At 36.5% G+C, this 20894-nt stretch overlaps 1 pseudogene; it reads right to left on the bottom strand.

Moving 5' to 3' along the window:
• LOC127788084 (putative wall-associated receptor kinase-like 16) overlaps positions 1–20894 on the bottom strand; it is a 63930-nt pseudogene that overhangs the window by 41150 nt on the left and 1886 nt on the right.

Genomic DNA, 20894 nt, shown 5'->3' with positions numbered 1-20894 from the left:
CTGTAACGATCCGTTAGTGGGTCTAGGAATTATTGATATTTTATTTATGAGCATTGGGAATTTTATCCCTATTAAATTAAATGTGAGAAGTATTGTTTGTGGCGAATGTATGTAAATGAATGTATGTATTTAAATTAATGGATTGGGTTGTGTTTTAATTAAATGGAAAGGATTTGATTGGGCCTAAGCCACATGTTTCATGATGTGTTTAAAGTAAATGAAAGTGAACTTAGGCTATGTGTTTAAGACCAATGAAAGTGGTGGGTTAGAGAAAACTCATGGGCCTAAAATGGAAGTGGGTAATTTTATTTAATTGAGCCTAAGCCCATGTGTATTGTGATATGTTTAATTGAATTGAAATGGAATGGGTTGTGTCCCAAGTTGAAAGAATGCCCATTGGGCCTAAGAATGTGTTGGGCTATGGATTTGGGCTTAGGCCCATGTGCATAATGGTTGTTTTTAAATAAATGGAATTATATATATATTTGTGTAATACGTGGATTAAAAGAAAAGAAGAAAGAAAATCTAAAATGCAAAGTGACCAAATGGTCCTTGCTTTATTGAAAAAGGTGAGGGTAATTAGGGAATTTCATAATGGGGGTTGAATAAAGAAAATGGGAAAGAAAAATAGAATATGGCAAAAGTCTAAAAGGGGCATGAGATATTTTATGATTTGTATGTGTATATGAGGGCGTTTTGGTCATTTTCGTGGGGAGAATGGTTGGCTTCATGCTCCTTCTTCATTTTCTCCTTCTCCCGGCGAATCTTTCTTCTTTTTTCATCTTTTTCCTCCTTCTTCTTCTATTCTCATTTTTCTTCTTCCATTTATCTCCGTGTTTGGAGCTTCAAGAAGTGGGGAGGTTAGCTTCATCGAAAGGATCTTCTTCTCTTCGGTTTTCTTCAACAAGGCAAGTTCCTCTTGCACTATTTTTTCCCATGTTGTGCAAGTTCTTTATCGCTTTTGGTTGTATTGTCAAAGAAATATTTTGGTATTGCATCCTTTAATGTTAAAATAATTTTTCATATTGAGGGAAGATATTATCTTCATTTTCATTCAAATCTCAAGTTGTGTCAAGCCTTCGTTGAGTCTTGTTGATGGTTTCGATGGGGTTCGATCACCCCATTCTTCCTTCAAGGAATGACTTTGAAGGGTTAGGAAGCTAGAATGGAAGTATTGGAATGTTTGGTGTCCATTTTGAGGGTTTTTTGGGGTTTTTTTTGGCCTTTTTCCATCGTTCTTGGCCAAGTCGACTCGGTTTTGGGCAAGTCGACTCAATTTTGCCCCGAGTCAACTCAGCTGCGGTTTTGACTACTTTGCGCATGCTTTGCTTTTTTGGCCATAATTTATGATGTAGAACTCAGATTTGCGATCCGTTTGAAGCGTCATAAACTAGACTTCAAGGGATTCGATTTGATATGCAATATCATATATTTTGGTTATTATTTGAATGGGTTAAGGCTCTTCTTAATCCAAAGTAAGTAAGATGGCTAATGTAAAGCGTTTTAAAATGTTTCCTTTGGCATCCCTCAATCCCCTATAATGATAAAATTTGGTTGAAGACACCTATATGTATATACATGGGGGTTCATGAGATAATAATGTAATTAAGTTGCATGAGGAAGCATGATAATAATCATTTGGGAAGTTAATAAGAAGTGATATTAATTGGTATGTCCATGATAACTCATGCTTGATGCATGACTATCATTATATGAATAATTACCCTTAATCAATATGAAATGTGTGGAAGAGCCAAGAGCTCTAATGGGAAATCAAATGAGGATGTATGAATGCCATTAATCATAGCATTGTTAGTAGTTGTGTTGCATGGTATTGTGTTTCTATATTGCCTCGCCTTGTGATGTTGGATCATGGGTTACAATCATTGGGGGGTCATGCTTTGTATGTGATGGGAGCATGAGCATTAGCATGACATGATTCGCCTATGAGTGCTGACTTGTGTATGTTAGGTGAGCATATGCATAAGAGCTATTGCATTCCTTATATGTTGCTTTGCATGGTTCCTTTGTGCGCGGGTGTGTTGGTGGTGGAAATTGGTTTGTGTTGGTGGTGCGTAAGACTGTGGGTGGAGGCCCACAACAACTAGATCCTGTGATGCGTAAAACTGTGGGTGGAGGCCCACAGCAGCTGGATCCTGTGATACGTAAGACTGTGGGTGAAGGCCCATAGCAGCTAGATCTTGTGATGTGTAAGATTGTGGGTGGAGGCCCACAACAGCTTGTGACCTTGATGAGATTTTGAGTGATGTGGTACATGAAGATGATGGTGATAGATGTGAGATGAAAGCCTTGGGCTCACGTTCTATTTTGGTAGCCTATCATTGGCTACAACAAGTTTGTATACAGGGTCTTGGGTGCCATTATGTGCATTTTCTTATGTTGGCCCAATAACCATATGTGTGTATTATGTGTGCATCCATGCATTGATGTTATGATTGGATAACATGTGATATAACTACATGGCATTGATTGTGTGTCACCTATGCTTTGGGGACTGGTGTGTGTCCATGTGTGGTATGATATGAATGATGTTCAGGGAAGTCTGGTCATATCCAGTTTTTGTTGGATTATACACTTGGCGAGCCTTAGGGCTCACTTTGAGAAATGGGTTTTGATGAAGTGTAATGAATTATAAATTCTTGAGAGATGATGTTGTCGATTGTTGAAGTCATGGGTTCAAGTGAGGTTTACTTGTTGGATTTGTGATTTTTCCTTGGCTTTGAATTGCCCATGCCTTCATATATTATCCTATTGATGTCTCTCTTTTATTATATGCTTGCTGAGCCTTGTGGCTCACCCTTGTTCTTTTTTGTCATTCCAGGTAAATGGAAGATAAGTAAGTGGGCGAGTTTTTGGTTAGATGTATACAGAGATGTCCCAACCTTGAAGATCCATGGGTGTAGTTTGAGGGCATGATTAGAGGGTTTCATTTTGTATTTAAAGCCTTGATGCCCTATAATTTTTAAAATGTATGGGTTGTAAACCCGAGTTTATGATGTAAAGAATGATGTATAATGTTTATTTTGGCTCCTATTAATAGCGAGCAAATATGGAAATGAAAAGAATTTTGCCAAAATGTTAAGAGATGTTTGTATTTGTATCCATCTTGTATGGACCCTCTCACGGATTTCCTATGCTAGCGGATAATCCGGGAGCGGGCCCTGACAAGTACAATACATTGTCCACACTTGGACTCAAATGATTTAAGCAATAAATACACTTATATAAGGTAATAAATGAAATGATACAATAACCTCAAGATAGAGAAATTCGGATAAAATTTGAAGTGATTCTCTTTTCTTTACCTTGTGGCTCTTGAGTGAGTGAGCAATGCAGCTTGAGAGCCTTTGGATGCTTGGTGTAACACCCCGCTCTCCCAAGGGCGTTACGTAATGTAAGATTCTGGAGATATAAAATTTTTTTCCAAATAAAAATCCATCACAAAAATCGTTCCCCGAAGATCCCGTTACACCTTCTCAGTATATCAATTATGAGCCATCAATAAACTAAGACAGGTTCACCAACACAAATGCGGAAGCTAGATCAAAACCTTAATAGGTCATAACCGAAACCACTTTATTTGTAATATAAAGTCAAACCAACACTTACAAGATGTACTCAAAATAAACAACATTATTGAAAGTGACATGTTACAAGCTATCAACTAATCACCGTCACTCCTCGGCAATTCCCTTTCCTTTCGCACCGCTGTCTTCACTTGGAACGTTTGAATATTCTAGGGACATAGTCCAAATTAAATGCTGAATCATCTAAATGAGAGTTCAAAATCACGTTTTTCATGAATGAATGCAAGACATGAAATAAACCAATACACCCGGTAAGCCCTAGCCCAAGAGAGTCCTACGCGCTTAACCCTACCACGAGAAAAGAGCAATCTCTCTAAAAGCTATGCCACCATACCGACTCGACGTCACGATGCGATCTAGCTTAAGAGGGGCAAGCCAACGCATCTCTCCAGATCGCACTTCCACTCTAAGCATCCGGGAACCACCATACAATCCCAACTCCAAAATTTCACATGGGCCACCTAGTCATCCTAGTGCAACTTTTTTGGCCAAACGGCCTGACACGAAAACCAAGGCGACTATCCTGACATGCACACCAATATCAGATACCCCTATTATTCCATCACACTATTGGAGAATTACGACTACACTATTCAGACAACATTCTAGGCTGACATCCCACATGAACAACACAGTATGGACCACCTAGTCATCCTAGTGCAACTTTCCTAACGAAACGGTCTGGCACGAAAACCAAGGCGGTTATCCTGACATGCACACCAGCATCAGATACCCCTATTATTCCATCACGCCCTTAGAGAATTATGGCTACACTATCCAGACAACATCTGAGGCTGACATTCCATACGTACACACAAAACTCAAGACAATGCCACATTTCACAATTCAATGCATCATATAAACAACAGTTTATAAAATACAATGTACAAGTTCAAAATGTTTAAGGACGAACCTCCCTCGTAAAACCAACCGTCACCGGTTACCATTTGCATGCAACAAAACCATTTGCATAAAACCACAACACATTTAGGTAACACAAATACCAAATTTTGGGGTAAACTACTCACAACTTAAAATCAAATTTCCAGGTAGCACACTTACCTTGAATATAATTCAGAATGCCTCAAAATTTGCCGAACCTCAACTCTGGTGCGAAGCTTTTAAAAACTAAATTCCGAGCCCCAACACGTTCCTCGAACTTCAAATAAATTTCTAGAATTTTTTAAAAACTTTCTACTATTTTTTCCCCTTTTATTTCCTTCCTTTTCCTTTTCTTATTTCCTTCCTTTTCCTTTTCTTTTCTCTCATTTTCTTCCCTCTGCTCTCTCTTGATTTTGCTCACTCGGCCAAGCTGTCTCTGCCTCTGCCTTTCCCTCTTCTTCCAATTACCCTCCTTATATATACACATAATACTTGGGCTCCACGTATATATTATTTAATCATACTTGGCCGAAGACTGGCCATCACGCACCTGAACATAATATATATATATATATATATATTATAAAGTTTATCTCTTAATATATTAAAGAAATCTCTGTAACTTAGCCACCATTCTTGTCTATATTATATATTACATTTTTTTGTATGCTTGCCTTCCACTTCAATTGGGCACCACACAGCTTCATTAAATTCAATTTAAACTTTGCTTCCTTGGAAGCTTCCAATGTGCACCCCACGGATTGCTTCAATGCTCCCCCCCCCCCCCCCCCCCCCCCACACACACATGTATATAATTTATTATATTATATATTAAAATCATTTATATATAAATCTCTCAATTAATTCTAAATCCCACTACGAGCATTTCACAATTATAATTACACTCTTAGACGCAAATTTCATTCAAATTCAAATACCAGAAATCCACAATTAATAATTTCAAGATTACTCGATAAGGACGATTTTGCCCCCGGACCCTCATGGGACCCTTGTTTTATCCTGAAATCACTTCAGGGTTGATTTTTACTCAAAACCAAAACCCCCTCAAGGTTCCGTTGACTTTTCGAAAGTCCCTTACGATGATTTAATTTTTCAGCCTGATCTACAGTTATACTGAAAACTATTCCTGATCCCACTTCTTTCATCACCAAAAATCATAACTTGTATTACTCGTCCTTACTATACCATTTTCCTTAATCATCTTGGGTCCGGGGTACTCCCTTCGGTTGATTCGGTCGCCTAAAGCTACGTCAGTGAACCTTATAATCTCATTTTTCTAAAAATCCCACTTGTACACTTCATCAAATATTATTTTATAACCTCAAATCATTCCCAAGTATTACACTTGGTTAGCTTGATGTGAGATCGGGAGTCTGCAAAAGTTATAGTGGATTGTTAAAGTCCTTAGTCACCACAAAAAAACTGGCATTTAGCGGCGGTTTTCAAAACTGCCGCTAAATCAGCCGTCGTGGAGCATTTAGCGGCGATTTTGACCAACCGTTGGAATAACCGCTGCAAATCATATTTTTTGCAGCGGTTTTAAAACTGCCGCAAAATTAGTGATTTAGCGGCAGTTTTTAAAAAATATAGTGGCGATTTTTCAACCACTGCAAAAATTAAAAAATTAAAAAAAAATTAAAATTTTTAATTTTAGCGGTGGTTTTAGAAACCGCCGCTAAAATAAAACAAATTTAAAATTTTTAATTTTAGAGGCAGCTTCTAAAACCGCCGCTAAAATTAAAATAAAATTAAAATTTTTAATTTCTCCCACTCGCCCGCGCCCACTCACTTGGACCCGCCCATCCGCCTATGCCTGCCCAGCCACGTGGTCGCATGTCCGCCCGCCACGTGGCGAGGTTGAAAATTAAATTTCCAGCCTCCCTGTAATATCCCAAAATTTGAAAATAAATAATAATTATTCAAACCTGTGTTTGAGGATATTATTGAATATTTGGGAATTTAAGAGGAAGTATTTATTTACGTGGTTTTGAGGAAAATAAGGAATTAAAGATAATTAATTAAATTATTTGGAAATGTTTAATAATTATTAATTATTGTGTTTGTGGAGATTAACAAATATTTGTGGGTTTAAATGAAATATTGATTTAATTTTTTATTTGGTGATTATTGAGTATTTATTATTTCAAGGAAATAATTATTTGTTTTGGAATTTAAAGGAAATATTAAATTATTTGGAGAGTTAAGGAAAAAAATGTTTATTTATGTAATTTTGAGGAAATAGGAAATTTAGGTTTAATTAATTTAATTGGGGGTATTTATGATATAGGAAAAATAAATTCAATTGGTGGATTTTTGGAAATGTCAGGGTATAAGTGAAATAAGAAAGAAATGGAAGTTCGGGTGCATGTGATAATTTTTGGAAGTTTAAGGGTGCTGGTGCAAAAGTTGGAAAGTGACTGAAAGTCACTTTAAATTTAATTGAAGGCACTATATGGTTAAAGGAGTTGGCTAGCGCGGGTAGTCGTGAGTGCGCGTGTGCTAGGTGAGGTCGTGGGTTTGAGCCCCTGCGGGTGTGCGCGCGTGTTGGAGGATTTTGGCTGATTTTTCAGCCAAAACCCTTGCCCAAAACGGCGTCGTTTTGGGCAAAGCGATGGCAATCATGCGCGGCTCCTAGGTATGCCACGTGGTGCGCTGTGGGCCGCCCAGTTGAAGCCTTCGTTTTGCTTCAATTTAAAGGCCAATTTCGGCCAATTTTGAACTTGCGAATAGAGGAAAAAGTGGAAGAAGATGAGCAGTGCGCAGAGCTAATTTTTGGGAAAAAAATTCAAGATTAAAGGAGTTTTAATCGCTGTTTAATTGTCTAGGTAAGTAGATAATTAGATATTAAACATTCTGTACGGTTAGAATTTCATTTTGGGCCTAATTTTGTTAATTTTGGGAGGTATTCTATTTGACAACATGTATTAATTTGGTGTCGTACAAGCATAGAAACGCTGTAAATAGCTAAATTCAGGCAAGCTCTCCTCTATCCTTGCAATCTCTTTCTATTTTGTGAATTTTACGTCTTCCCTTAATTCGTTTCGGTGTCGCGTATTAATTATATAAATTGAGGATGTTATCAACGTGATTTAATTTAAATTAAATATGAGACTCATTAGAGTTTTATTCGTGGTGTGCCTATATGGGATTTTAGACGGTTAAATTATTTATATTACACGGTTAGATTTAATTAATGTGAACCATGATTTTATTAATCGTTATTAAACGTTTTACTTCTTAGCAAGAGTACAAGAAAGGCAAGAAACGGCCGTGTAAAGGCAAGCTCTTAACCCTCTCCTCATGATATTTAATTCCCGTGAAAGACCCTGTGATTTCTCGTATTTTATCACCTCCCTTACTCTAATTCGGCGCTTAACCTTATTTGTTGAATTATTGTTTATTTGTTTTAATTTAAATTAAATCCGAGACTTCTAGAGTTTTATTTGTTGAGTGCTTAGGGGGGTTTGTACCGCCTCCATTCCTTTCGAAATGATGCCAAACCCAACTTGGGGACTAGGTTCCTAGACGTGCGGGTTTATTTACGATTTTTCTCGAATTTATTTATGGTTCGGTTAGAACTATCGAGTAGTGGGGTAGGGGTCGGTTGTTGGTGACGTTGGGGTAGACTATTGTATGGCCCTAATGTGGACCGTCGAGTGGACACTCCTAGTCACTAGCCGTTGACCGGTGCCGGGCATTGCTGACTAGCTCTGCCAGTATGTGATTTACTACATGATTAGATTCATTATATTACTGTTCATGAGTTGATATGCACATGGGTACGGGTTGCATGTTGGGATATTCATTTATTGAGTATGCTTAGACACGGACATTCTAGTTTGGTTAGGTTGTATCCAGCACGGGTATATGCATCGCATGTGGTTTACTATCTGGGCGGAGCATGGCCTGATGCCTGGATGTATGGGCGCCAGTGTATCACGTTGATGCTCACTACGTCATTGCATTTCTATGTGCATTACATGGCTTCTGGTAGTTATTAGTTCTCGGACGGGAGTACCGTTCCGAGGGAGCCTATGGCTCGGGTGTCGGGAGTACCTACATGGATGGGTGACGGGAGTACCGACCCGGGACAACGCGCGCAGATTTGTTGGAGATACATGTTGCCTCTCAGGGCAGCGGCAGGTTGGTATGGGACTTGGGTGCCGTGTGTCTTGTGTGGGCCCCAATGACCAGTATATGCTTTTATTATGCTATGCTATTGTGTTGTAGCATCTCATGACTTGTGTGTACCTGGGGGTTTATTTTGGGAAGAGTTTATTGGATTTATACAGCCTTCAGCCTTTCTTTTCTTATGCTTGCTGAGTCTCTCTACTCACCTTGCTTTCCATCATTCCAGGTAGTGACAGCGTGGACCATGGCAAATAAGTCATCTTTTAGCGGCAGAGTCGGTATGGTGTACAGGCAGTCCCGTCAATCCCTGTTAACTCTGATGTCTGAGTATGATTTACTCTATTATTTTGTACTATACCAGGTCTTTCCTCGAGTCTCGTGTATGTCGGCACAGGAGTTTGTGTTTATTTATTTATCATGTGATCGCTGTGATAACGGGGTACCCGTAGTGCATGCATGTGTTTAGCTTCGTTTCCGCTGTTCTTATTTTTATGTATGCATGCCAGGGTGGCTTTGTCTCGTGTTTCATTCTTTCTTCTGCCGTAGGCGCTCTCGTTCGGGTAGTCCGAGTGGTTGGGGATATCCGGGCAGGGGTGCTTACATTGTTGGTATCAGAGCGTAGTTTGAGTCAGTTTCAGGGGACAAGTTCCTGTACACTAAGGTTATCGGGTAGAGTTAGGAAGGTCTAAGTGAATCGAGTAGAGTCAGACTGCATTAAGTTGAGTTTTTCCGATTCGTGTGAGAGACTATGTCCCAATTTATGTTCGTGCAGGGGTGATAAGGCACATTAGGATGGGACCGTGAGGTGGTATAAATAGGATTTATTTAGGGCTTGTGCCTGCCCCTAAATGTTGGGTAAGAGGTTGGCTTAGCTTTAATAAATTTACCTGATATTTGGTGTTGTATGCTGATTTTAAGTATTCCCGATGGAACCCGGAGGCCTAGATCCCGGTGTACCCCTACCTAATCCAAATGACCTCCCAGCATTGCATTGTTTATGGTGTCAGTGGGAACAAGAGTTTGCCTCTGGATGGGGAGGCGGACAAGACGAAAAGGAGTACCTAGTAAGTTATGTGTATTTTCTTGATGAGTTGTTTCAAGAGATGATCCACGAGATCTTTTGGGGATTGTCAAAAAAATGAGTTTTGTTCGCTCGTGAGCACATGAATGACATGTGGAGGCGACCGACTGAAGTAATGATGAATGATGTGAGTCTTCATTCCTATTATGATGTTTTTGCCAGGGCTGTGAGGTAATAAGCTGTCATTTGGGAGCCTTACCAGGAGTCGGTATAGGACGTGCCCAAGATTGGAGCACAACCGGACACCCAGTCAGTCCGAGCCACCTTGAGAGTACTGTCAGAACTGGCAGAGAGACCTGTTGGACCCAGTTCCAGCGTAGCTAGCAATGAGGACTTAGCTTACCTGGCAAATGAAGCTACCTCGGTTGCTAGGGGTGATGTTTATTAGGGGGCTGTAATGCAAATGTGTGGTTTTAAATTACGAGTTTTGTAAGGGTAGGAATAGTGTGAGAAATCAGGTACAATGTTTGAAGGTATTATGTAATGAGATGTATTTAGTAACTTGTGAGCCTTGGGATCCTTAGGAATCAAGTGGTCGTTGCTATTAGCGAAGAGTATCCTAGTGCCCTAATGTGATGAATAGTATGACCTAGAAAGTTACAGGTTTAACCTGCGATAGACATTTGGTTGCGGATCATTTTCGCTAAGACCGGGTGGACCGGATATCTGATTTGTGGTGGATTTGTTGGGTCCCTAACCATTGTCTAATAGTGATGCGGATTAGAGATAATACGTACCTCATCTAAGGAAAGTGATTAAGGGAACTTTTAAAGCTGCATTTCGGGCGCACGTTGCTCATGATAAGGGTGTGTATGGCTGGATTCCTTCCCCGGTTGTGAGTGAGCGAGGGATACTCTTGACCTTCTTGAAGATTTACCGAGGAGGTTGCCTTAGTAAGGGATTGACCCTGCAATTAAGCTGGGTAGCCTTGAGGCATAAATGTCTTTTCTCCCGAGCAGATGATTTGTCGGATTAACTCTGGGGTATTTTCTAATGATTGCTTGTCATATTCGTACGACCGCTTTGAGTTTGTGGCTATGCCATTTGGGCTGACCGACTCCTTCGCAGTATTTATGGATTGCTCGGGACCGGCAACAGAGATAGAGGTTTGGAGTTTCTTTGATCTTACCAGACGTTGCTGACGCCCTACAAAAGGCATGTGTCAATTCATAAGAGATGAGTTGTGGTATAATGTGAGCTGGAAGTCCATGATTAGATTTTGCCAGGAGTGGTACGGAAAGGTCCCACCATGTGGGAATGTGCTATAGGAGTCCGATGGTAAATGATAGATAAGTAGGTATCGAGAGGTGTACATGGCGTACTGAGATGAAACTTGAAGGCTGGGTGATGTGGTAACCTGTATGTAGTTGACAGTTAAACTGTCTGCATGTATTCAGACGGGAGATGCGTTATGTGATGAGGTGTGAAAGAAAATTGAGGTTCTGAGGGGTTTGCATTTCCATGGAGGTTTAGGACAACAATCCTAAGTTTAATTGAATCTGGATGGGGTCAAGCTTATTCCAAAAGAGACCTGTGATGGGAATTGATTGAAGGACTATTACGAAATTGTGGTCTTGGAGTCTACAGCAGTTATGTTGCTTAGAGATTTGGCATCGCCACCTAGATAGGGTATAGGTGTTTAGTTCTCATAGGTGGAGTAGAGTACAGGCGACGCCACGGTTGGCGTGACAAAGGACTAAGGTTGTGAGATTCTGTAATAAATAGGGTAAGGCAAAGGTGGTGGCAGATGTTTTGGGCTGTCGTGGAATATCCATAATAAAGTGAATTATAAATAAGAAAAGTCTTCTAAGGTTGTGGGAGATACTCGGGTGTATGGCTAGGACCGAGGTTAATTGCATGTCTAAATCACTGTTGGGTTTTGCTGTAAGGATAATGGTTGCTATGAGTACGTTCGATGCTAAATGCGGACCATTCGCCCTAGGGTCGATTATTGATCGAGTGAGGAGATGAGACTTCTCTGGGTGCTGGTCAAGTGGTACATCGACAAAAACATGAGATGGCTTGTTATACCAATCAGAAGAATGCTTAACCCACTTCAGTTACTTTTTGTTGTTGGGGAGACCTATGAGATGCCTTGGGGATTAGAACAGTTACTGATACGGTGAGGTGCTTTCAGTCGAGCAGGCTTCAGAGCAGATAACATCGGTTCTAAAGATCGTGTTCCAACTAACTTATAGAGTCTTTGAGGAGGTAAGGGTTAATGTTTAGTAGTTAAGAGGAGGTATGGTCCATTAGCTATTTGGAGTTAAATCAACAGCAGGACCAGGCTAAGGATTGGTGGTCATCGAATAAGTCATAGCGGGAAGCAACAATTGGGTATATTGATTCCTTTAAGGATGGGAGATCTGGTGGCATTTAGATCTCAAGATATATTGAGTGGATAACGTTTATTCCTAGATAGTCCTGATTAAATGATTACCCTTATTTATTGACGGGACCTTGAGCATACGCGGCAAAATGTGGGAGAAAGTACTGCCGAGAAAATGCCGTGTATCTGGTTAAGAATCAGTTGGAAAAAGTCAGACTAAAGGATATTGCTGTTAAATTCTTGATTGAGTATGTAATATCGTTTCCCGATCACGTTACCGAGTATTAATTCCTCGTCATGCAAGAGGATGGCCCTATTCCTATCGTTATCGGTTGTAGTTGAAATCAGCTGCCTTTGCGTTGAGTTTTGTGTTATGGATCAGATTACCATTAAGGTTGAATACCTGTGAATTTTGAGTTTGCCTTTAGGTTGATATGTGGTTGAGATAGTACCAAATGAAAGTACGAAGAGAACGTGGGATAACTTGGGTACACGATGAGGTTATGATATTGTAATAGGAGAACATTGTGGTTGTAGGTAATATATGATTGATGATGTTCCTTGAACTGGTTAAGGTATCAGTGGCCATAACGTAGTCCAATTGAGGTGATGGATTGGGGAGAAGTGCTAGTGTGTTAAGTCAAGTAGGATATGTCGTAGACTTTGACTTGTGGGAATATTGGAAAATGATGATATGGAATGTCCTGGAGGAGATGTTGAATAATATCACGAGAGGTAAGTGTATCTTGAGGAGATAGATTGAACGCGAATTTCGAGGAGGAAATTCTATTAAGGAGGGGAGAATTGTAATATCCCAAAATTTGAAAATAAATAATAATTATTCAAACCTGTGTTTGAGGACATTATTGAATATTTGGGAATTTAAGAGGAAGTATTTATTTATGTGGTTTTGAGGAAAATAAGGAATTAAAGATAATTAATTAAATTATTTGGAAATGTTTAATAATTATTAATTATTGTGTTTGTGGAGATTAACAAATATTTGTGGGTTTAAATGAAATATTGATTTAATTTTTTATTCGGTGATTATTGAGTATTTATTATTTCAAGGAAATAATTATTTGTTTTGGAATTTAAAGGAAATATTAAATTATTTGGAGAGTTAAGGAAAAAATGTTTATTTATGTAATTTTGAGGAAATAGGAAATTTAGGTTTAATTAATTTAATTGGGGGTATTTATGATATAGGAAAAATAAATTCAATTGGTGGATTTTTGGAAATGTCAGGGTATAAGTGAAATAAGAAAGAAATGGAAGTACGGGTGCATGTGATAATTTTCGAAAGTTTAAGAGTGTTGGTGCAAAAGTTGGAAAGTGACTGAAAGTCACTTTAAATTTAATTGAAGGCACTATATGGTTAAAGGAGTTGGCTAGCGCTGGCGGTCGCGAGTGTGCATGTGCTGGGCGAGGTCGCGAGTTCGAGCCCCCATGGTTGTGTGGTGGCAGCCATTCGAGGCTGCTGGGCGCGCCACGTGGCGTGCTATGGGCCGCCCAGTTGAAGCCTTCATTTTGCTTCAATTTAAAGGCCAATTTTGGCTAATTTTGAACCAGCGAACAGAGGAAAAAATGGAAGAAGATGAGCAGTGCGCAGAGCTAATTTTTGGGAAAAATTTCAAGATTAAAGGAGTTTTAATCGTTGTATAATTATCTAAGTAAGTAGAGAATTATATATTAAACATTCTCTTCGGTTAGAATTTCATTTTGGGCCTAATTTTGTTAATTTTGGGAGGTATTCTATTTGACAGCGTGTATTAATTTGGTGTCGTACAAGCGTAGAAACACTGTAAATAGCTAAATTCAAGCAAGCTCTCCTCTACCCTTGCAATCTCTTTCTATTTTGTGAATTTTACGCCTTTCCTTAATTCGTTTCGGTGTCGCGTATTAATTATATAAATTGAGGATGTTATCAGCGTGATTTAATTTAAATTAAATATGAGACTCATTGGAGTTTTATTCATGGTACGCCTACGTGGGATTTTAGACGGTTAAATTATTTATATTACACGGTTAGATTTAATTAATGTGAGCCACGGTTTTATTAATCATTATTAAACGTTTTACTTCGCAGCGGGAGTACAAGAAATGCAAGAAACGGCTGTGTAAAGGCAAGCTCTTAACTCTCTCCTCATTATCTTTAATTCCCATGAAAGACCCTGTGATTTCTCATATTTTATCACATCCCTTACTCTAATTCGGTGTCTAACCTTATTTGTTGAATTATTGTTTATTTGTTTTAATTTAAATTAAATCCGAGACTTCTAGAGTTTTATTTGTTAAGTGTCTACGGGGGTTTGTACCGCCCTCATTCCTTTCGGAATGATGCCAAACCCAACTTGGGGACTAGGTTCCTAAACGTGTGGGTTTATTTACGATTTTTCTCGGATTTATTTATAGTTCGGTTAAAGCTATCGAGCAGTGGGGTAGGGGTTGGTTGTTGGTGACGTTGGGGTAGACTATTGTATGGCCCTGATGTGGACCGTCGGGTGGACACTTCTAGTCACTAGCCGTTGACGGTGCAGGGCATTGCTGACTAGCTCTGCCAGTATGTGATTTACTGCATGATTAGATTCATTATATTACTGTTCATGAGTTGATATGCACATGGGTACGGGTTGCATGTTGGGATATTCATTTATTGAGTATGCTTGGACACGGACATTCTAGTTTGGTTAGGTTGCATCCAGCACGGGCATATACATCGCATGTGGTTTACTATCTAGGCGGAGCATGGCCTGATGCCTGGATGTATGGGTGCCAGTGTATCACGTTGATGCTCACTACGCCATTGCATTTCTATGTGCATTGCATGGCTTCTGATAGTTATTAGTTATCGGACGGGAGTACCGTTCCGAGAGAGCCTATGGCTCAGGTGTCGGGAGTACCGACATGGACTGGTGACGAGAGTACCGACCCGGGACTGCGCGCGCAGGTTTGTTGGAGATACATGTTACCTCTCAGGGCAGCGGCAGGTTGGTATGGGACTTGGGTGCCGTGTGTCTTGTGTGGGCCCCAATAACCGGTATATGCTTTTATTATGCTATGCTATTGTGTTGTAACATCTCATGACTTGTGTGTATCTGGGGGTTTATTTTGGAAAGAGTTTATTGGATTTATACAACCTTCAACCTTTCTTTTCTTATGCTTGCTAAGTCTCTCGACTCACCTTACTTTCCATCCTTCTAGGTAGTGGCAGCCAGTGGTGGAGCCTATATTTTTCTAAGTAAAAGATAATACCTAGAAAGAACTTGATGACTGGAAACTGTGAGGCTTCTGCAATGCAGCCGCGCTGATGTTTTCTGCCATCGCCATAGTAACCCTCAGCACAGGAACAGTTGGAGCTTCCAGGGCTGTTTTTGCAAATTGCATTCACAGAACAGTTGTCAAGTTCGAATCAATGCACTCGTCGATATCTGCACAAGGAAACAAATATTAATGCACGCAGCTCAATCTCTTCTAAATAGATGTGTTTATTGGTCTTATAATTTTCAGTCGTTCTTGGCTTTTCAAAGCGAGATTATGGCTCTTCTGGATGAGATCAAAGATTTCAGCTGGGTAACAGTACCGTATGAACAATCTTTTTTTATAGAGAACAATATTGGTGACTTATGTATTCATTGATTTAAAAATTATACGGACATATTTTTCATTTATTTTTTCACTATTATCGTCCTTCTATATACCCCTTTCACTGTAATTAAGTATATATATGTGGCCCGTAGTCGAACAGAAACTTTAGGTAAAATGTGTAAGCAAAATGATAAGATGACTATTTATCCATTTACTTGAGAAAAAAAACTCAATGGTTAGTAATTTCATACTTTAATAGCACTGCATGTTCTGCATATGAATTTTGCAAAATTTGTCAATCTTGTAATCAAGTAATTATGGATTAGAAGAATGAAAAAGAAGAAGAAGAATCATAAGACACAAAACCTTGGCATCCCGGAGTGAGTTAAGGATTGCCCTGAAAACCCTCGTTGCACCTGCAATACCCTCCATAGCCGATCTCTGAGTCATTGCAATGAGCGTTCTTCTGGCAAGCCAAAGTGTTGGATTTTTCTTCTTGAATGCAGCTCTGATTTGCAATCACCCAGTCAAGCACCAAAGGCACACTCTCTTCGGTCCTCTTCATGAAATTCGGATCCAAAAAGTCGGTAGACCCGCGAAACTTGAAGCTTTCTTCCTCGCCCAGAAAGCTGTAGACGCAAGGATTAAACGTCACGACATTGGTGTGATTCGTCCAGGAATACAACGTAGTCTCGTAGGCATTGAGCCCGTTTGGAATCGAAGTTTGGCAGCAGCCAATCCCCGTGCAGAACCCGTCGGGCACGTCCTCTTTCTTGGCGCAGAGATAGAGACGCAGCCGCTGGAGAAGTTCAGGCCCTGCGACGCCGTGATCTAGGAATTTTGATAAATGGGGTTCATAAAAAATAACTATCAGATGTAGTTATTTCATTATTAACTATTTGATTTTTTTTGATCAATCTATTAACTATATGCTTAAAGGGTAATGCTAAATATACATTATTATATTCTGACAAAATATATCCATTATATTTTTTTAATTTCAAAACAATTCTGTTAATCAATGAATTAAATGTTTTAAAATGCAATTATTTGTCACCAATTAATAAAATTATTTCAATGTTAAAAATAAAAAACAAATAATTATCTCGATGCTTTAAGATAATAGCTAACATTACCCATACTTAAATAATCTAATTAATTAGTAATAGACATTTAACAATACTACCTCAATAAAAATCAAATTACAAAAGGTATAATTAACGTCTCATGGTCTCTACTTGTTTCTTAAGCAAATAATTATTACTAAATATAAATAAAAAACTTGTTTCTTAAGCAAATAATTATTACTAAATATAAATAAAAAAATCAATACCAGAGAAAATCAAGGAGGTGAGACCTTAAATAAGGTGGAACAAATACAACTAAATTGATACAACCTTTATTATCATTGCCCAAAGGCAAGGCCACAAGTTTTGCTACAACATTTTAACTTACAATACTGGCCTCCTTGGCCTAGTTCCTCGCACAACTCACAACATAAAGGGCATAATAAATAAAAGTACATGTAGAGTCTAGCCTCACACCCTCAACACACCCATGAATTTTTTGGTTGGGATCTCATTGTTCACATACTATCCCAAGACTCAAGCTCTACTGCACTTAGTCTCTTTCTCTTCATCGTCTTCCTCACCTGGAACGATGGAAAATAAATGAGTGAATCAAAAAATTCAGCAAGTATAATCAAAGCATACCAAAAACAATATGAATTACAACATGAATAAAGTAACGAAAGTATCACTACAAAAAAATTGATTTTTAGCGACAGTTTTTTTGCGATGATTTCTAAAACTGCCACAAAATACTATTTTAGCGGCGATTTTTTTAACATTTTGAGGCGATTTTCAAAAAACCGTCGCTAAATTTAAAAAATAATTAAATATTTAAAAAATAAAATTGAATTTAGCAGCGATTTTTGAGAAACCGTCGTTAAATTAAAAAATAATTAAATAATTTAAAATTAAAATTAAATTAACATTTGCGGCAGTTTTGAAAATCGCCTCAAAATTCATCAAAAAATTTAATTTAGCGGCGGTTTTTCAAAACAACCGCTAAATTAAAAAAATAATTAAATAATTTATAATTAAATTAAATTAATATTTGCGATGGTTTTTAAAAATCGCCGCAAAATTCATTTAAAAATTTAATTAAGCGGCGGTTTTTAAAAATCGCCGCTAAATTCAAAAATAATTAAATAATTTATAATTAAAATTAAATTAATATATGCGGCGGTTTTTAAAATCTGTCGTAAAATTCATTAAAAAATTTAATTTAGCGGCGGTTTTTGAAAAATCTTCGTTAAATTCAAAAATAATTAAATAATTTATAATTAAAATTAAATAATTCAAAATTAAAATTAAATTGAATTAAATTAATAAAAAGAAATATAAAATCTTAAAAAAAAATTTAAAATTTAATTTAAATTAATTACAAAATCTTTATATATATAAAAGTAGGATAATTTTGAAAAAAGAAATTTTCCCCCAAAACTTGCATTAATGATTTGCAATTAATACTTATTGTATTAATAATTTATATTTTATAATTTACATTAATAATTTAAAATTTTCAATTGCTTTGGAATAATAAGTAGTAATAAAATTTTTCCCCAAAACTTGCATTAATGATTTCCATTTAATATTTATTGCATTAATAATTTACATTTTGTAATTTGCATCTTTATATATATAAAAGTATGATAATCTTAAAAAAGAAATTTTCCCCCAAAACTTGCATTAATGATTTGTAATTAATACTTATTGTATTAATAATTTAAATTTTATAATTTGCATTAATAATTTAAAATTTTCAATTGCTTTGAAATAATAAGTAGTAATAAAATTTTCCCCCAAAACTTGCATTAATAATTTGTATTTTGTAATTTGCATTAATAATTTAAATCTTTCAATTGCTTTGAAATAATAAGTAGTAATAAAATTTTCCCCTAAAACATGCATTAATGATTTGTAATTTGCATTAACAATTTAAATCTTTCAATTATTTTAAAATAATATGTACTAGTTATTGTAAAATTAATAATAAATTTTAAATATACAAGTTTTTCAATGCTAATTGTTTTGTATTAAATTTGCATGAGTTTTATGAGAAATATTAATAGACAACTTAAACTATCAATTAAGTCATAGAAAATTATCTATTTATTTAAAATATTATTTTTATATCTTTATTCTATGTATATTTATATAATATTAAAATATGATAGTCAAATAAAGTATTTTGCTAAGTGTCAATCAATGGTTAATTTTTTCCTTCAAAAATTTGCATTAAATCAAAGGTAGTGATTAATTAATTATTAATTACTTTAATAATTATATTATAGTCTTGAAAATGTGATGTCTTAACAAATTCATAAAAAATTATTTAAGGTTGTCAAATGCTATGGTTTTTCAATACTAATTAATATTTAAGGTATCATATTTTTAAGACTATGGAAGAAATCAAAATTCATTTTTTTAAAATTTTGTTATTATTGAAAAAACTTATTCTTACTCATATTTAAGAGTTTTAATTTATATTTATATTTATAATATAATAAATAGAAAATAACGAACATCTTTAAGTGGAAATATTATAGATTTTATAATATTTATTTATAAATAAATATAATATAATAAAAAAAATTTATAGGTATATTGAATTAAAAGTGTTCTTCATTAGCATGTTGAATAGTGAATAATTAAGTAAATTTAAATCTTTTCAACATGATTAAAGATTAAAAAAATTATAATTATCAATTTTGTTAAAATTATTTAAAATAATAAATTTATTTTTTTATTTTTAAATTAAACTTTCCCATATATCACACGGGTTCACCACTAGTTAATTAAAAATTTAATTTAAAAAATAAAAATAAAAATAAAAATAAATTTAACAAAATTTTAATAATTTTAAAAAATATATATATTTTTATTTTTAATCAATTAATTTAGTTAATTTAATTCAATTAATTTATTTTTTATTTATTCCTTTATTCTTTTAAAAAATAATAAATTAATTAATGTTTTTCTTTCTATATTAAAAAATATAAATATAATTCTGAAAAGTAGTGGTTGTTTTGGTATATAATTTATATATACGGTTATATAACAAGGGAGCTTTGCAGATCAGACAGTTATGCGCATGCACGTGTATAGGGGACGTCGCGGGTTCAAAACTGGGGAAGGGGAGGCTAGAACACGTGGTTGGGCAGGTGCGGGCAGGCGGGAGAAATTAAAAATTTTAATTTTGTTTTATTTTAGCGGCGGTTTCTAAATATGCCACTAAAATTAAAAATTTTAATTTTTTTTAATTTTTGCGGCGATTTTTCAACCGCCGCTATATATTTTAAAAACCATTGCTAAATCACTAATTTTACAGTGATTTTAAAATCGTCGCAAAAAATATGATTTGCGACGGTTATTCCAACGGTTGGTCAAAACTGTCGCTAAATACTGCGCGACGGTTGATTTAGTTTTGAAAACCGTCGCTAAATGCCAGTTTTTTTGTAGTGTATATCAAGCCAGAACCTTTCCCGACATTGCAAAACCCCTTATCGTGCCCCGCCACATCACGAGTCAGCTTCACTAACATACTATTATGAGAACCCATAATATATTGCCAAATCACAGGCTAACAATTCTACTACATTGTCATGAAAGCCAACATAATAAAATCCTTATCAACATAACGATCAATGCGAGGATCAACGTCCTCGTATAAGGTGCGTGGACCCACCACCATGTAAGATACGTAGACACACCGCCTTATGAGCCAATGGGTGCGCACATACACCCATCCATACACAACAAGAATCACTATGCGGGCTTATGAACCCATTCCCATCGTCTCCTTAGGAAGTATTTTATGTAAGCATTACTGTCTTCCATACTTCCATACAACCATAGCCCCCATCGCTCCCCTTCATAGAGTGATTGCACAAGTGCACCTTTATAATTGCAAAACTTTTTTCCTTTCTATAAGATGGTGCGGGCACATGTTAGGAGCATATTAAACACACTTGTTAGGACAGTAGGTTCTATGGCACACACCAAGAGGGGGGGTGAATTGGTTATTTAAAAAAAAACTTAATTGATAAAACTTTGAAATCCTTTTGATTGAAAATAAAAAACTCAATGCACGTAAGAATAATGAAATGTTAGCAGTGATAAATAAATAAAAAGAAACATAAGCAAGAGAGAACACAAAGATTTATAGTGGTTCGGCTTAACCCAAGCCT

The sequence above is a fragment of the Diospyros lotus genome, chromosome 13 (genome assembly GCF_014633365.1).
Source record: "Diospyros lotus cultivar Yz01 chromosome 13, ASM1463336v1, whole genome shotgun sequence".
NCBI classification, from domain to species: domain Eukaryota; kingdom Viridiplantae; phylum Streptophyta; class Magnoliopsida; order Ericales; family Ebenaceae; genus Diospyros; species Diospyros lotus.
This window is presented reverse-complemented; position numbering and strand designations above follow the sequence as displayed.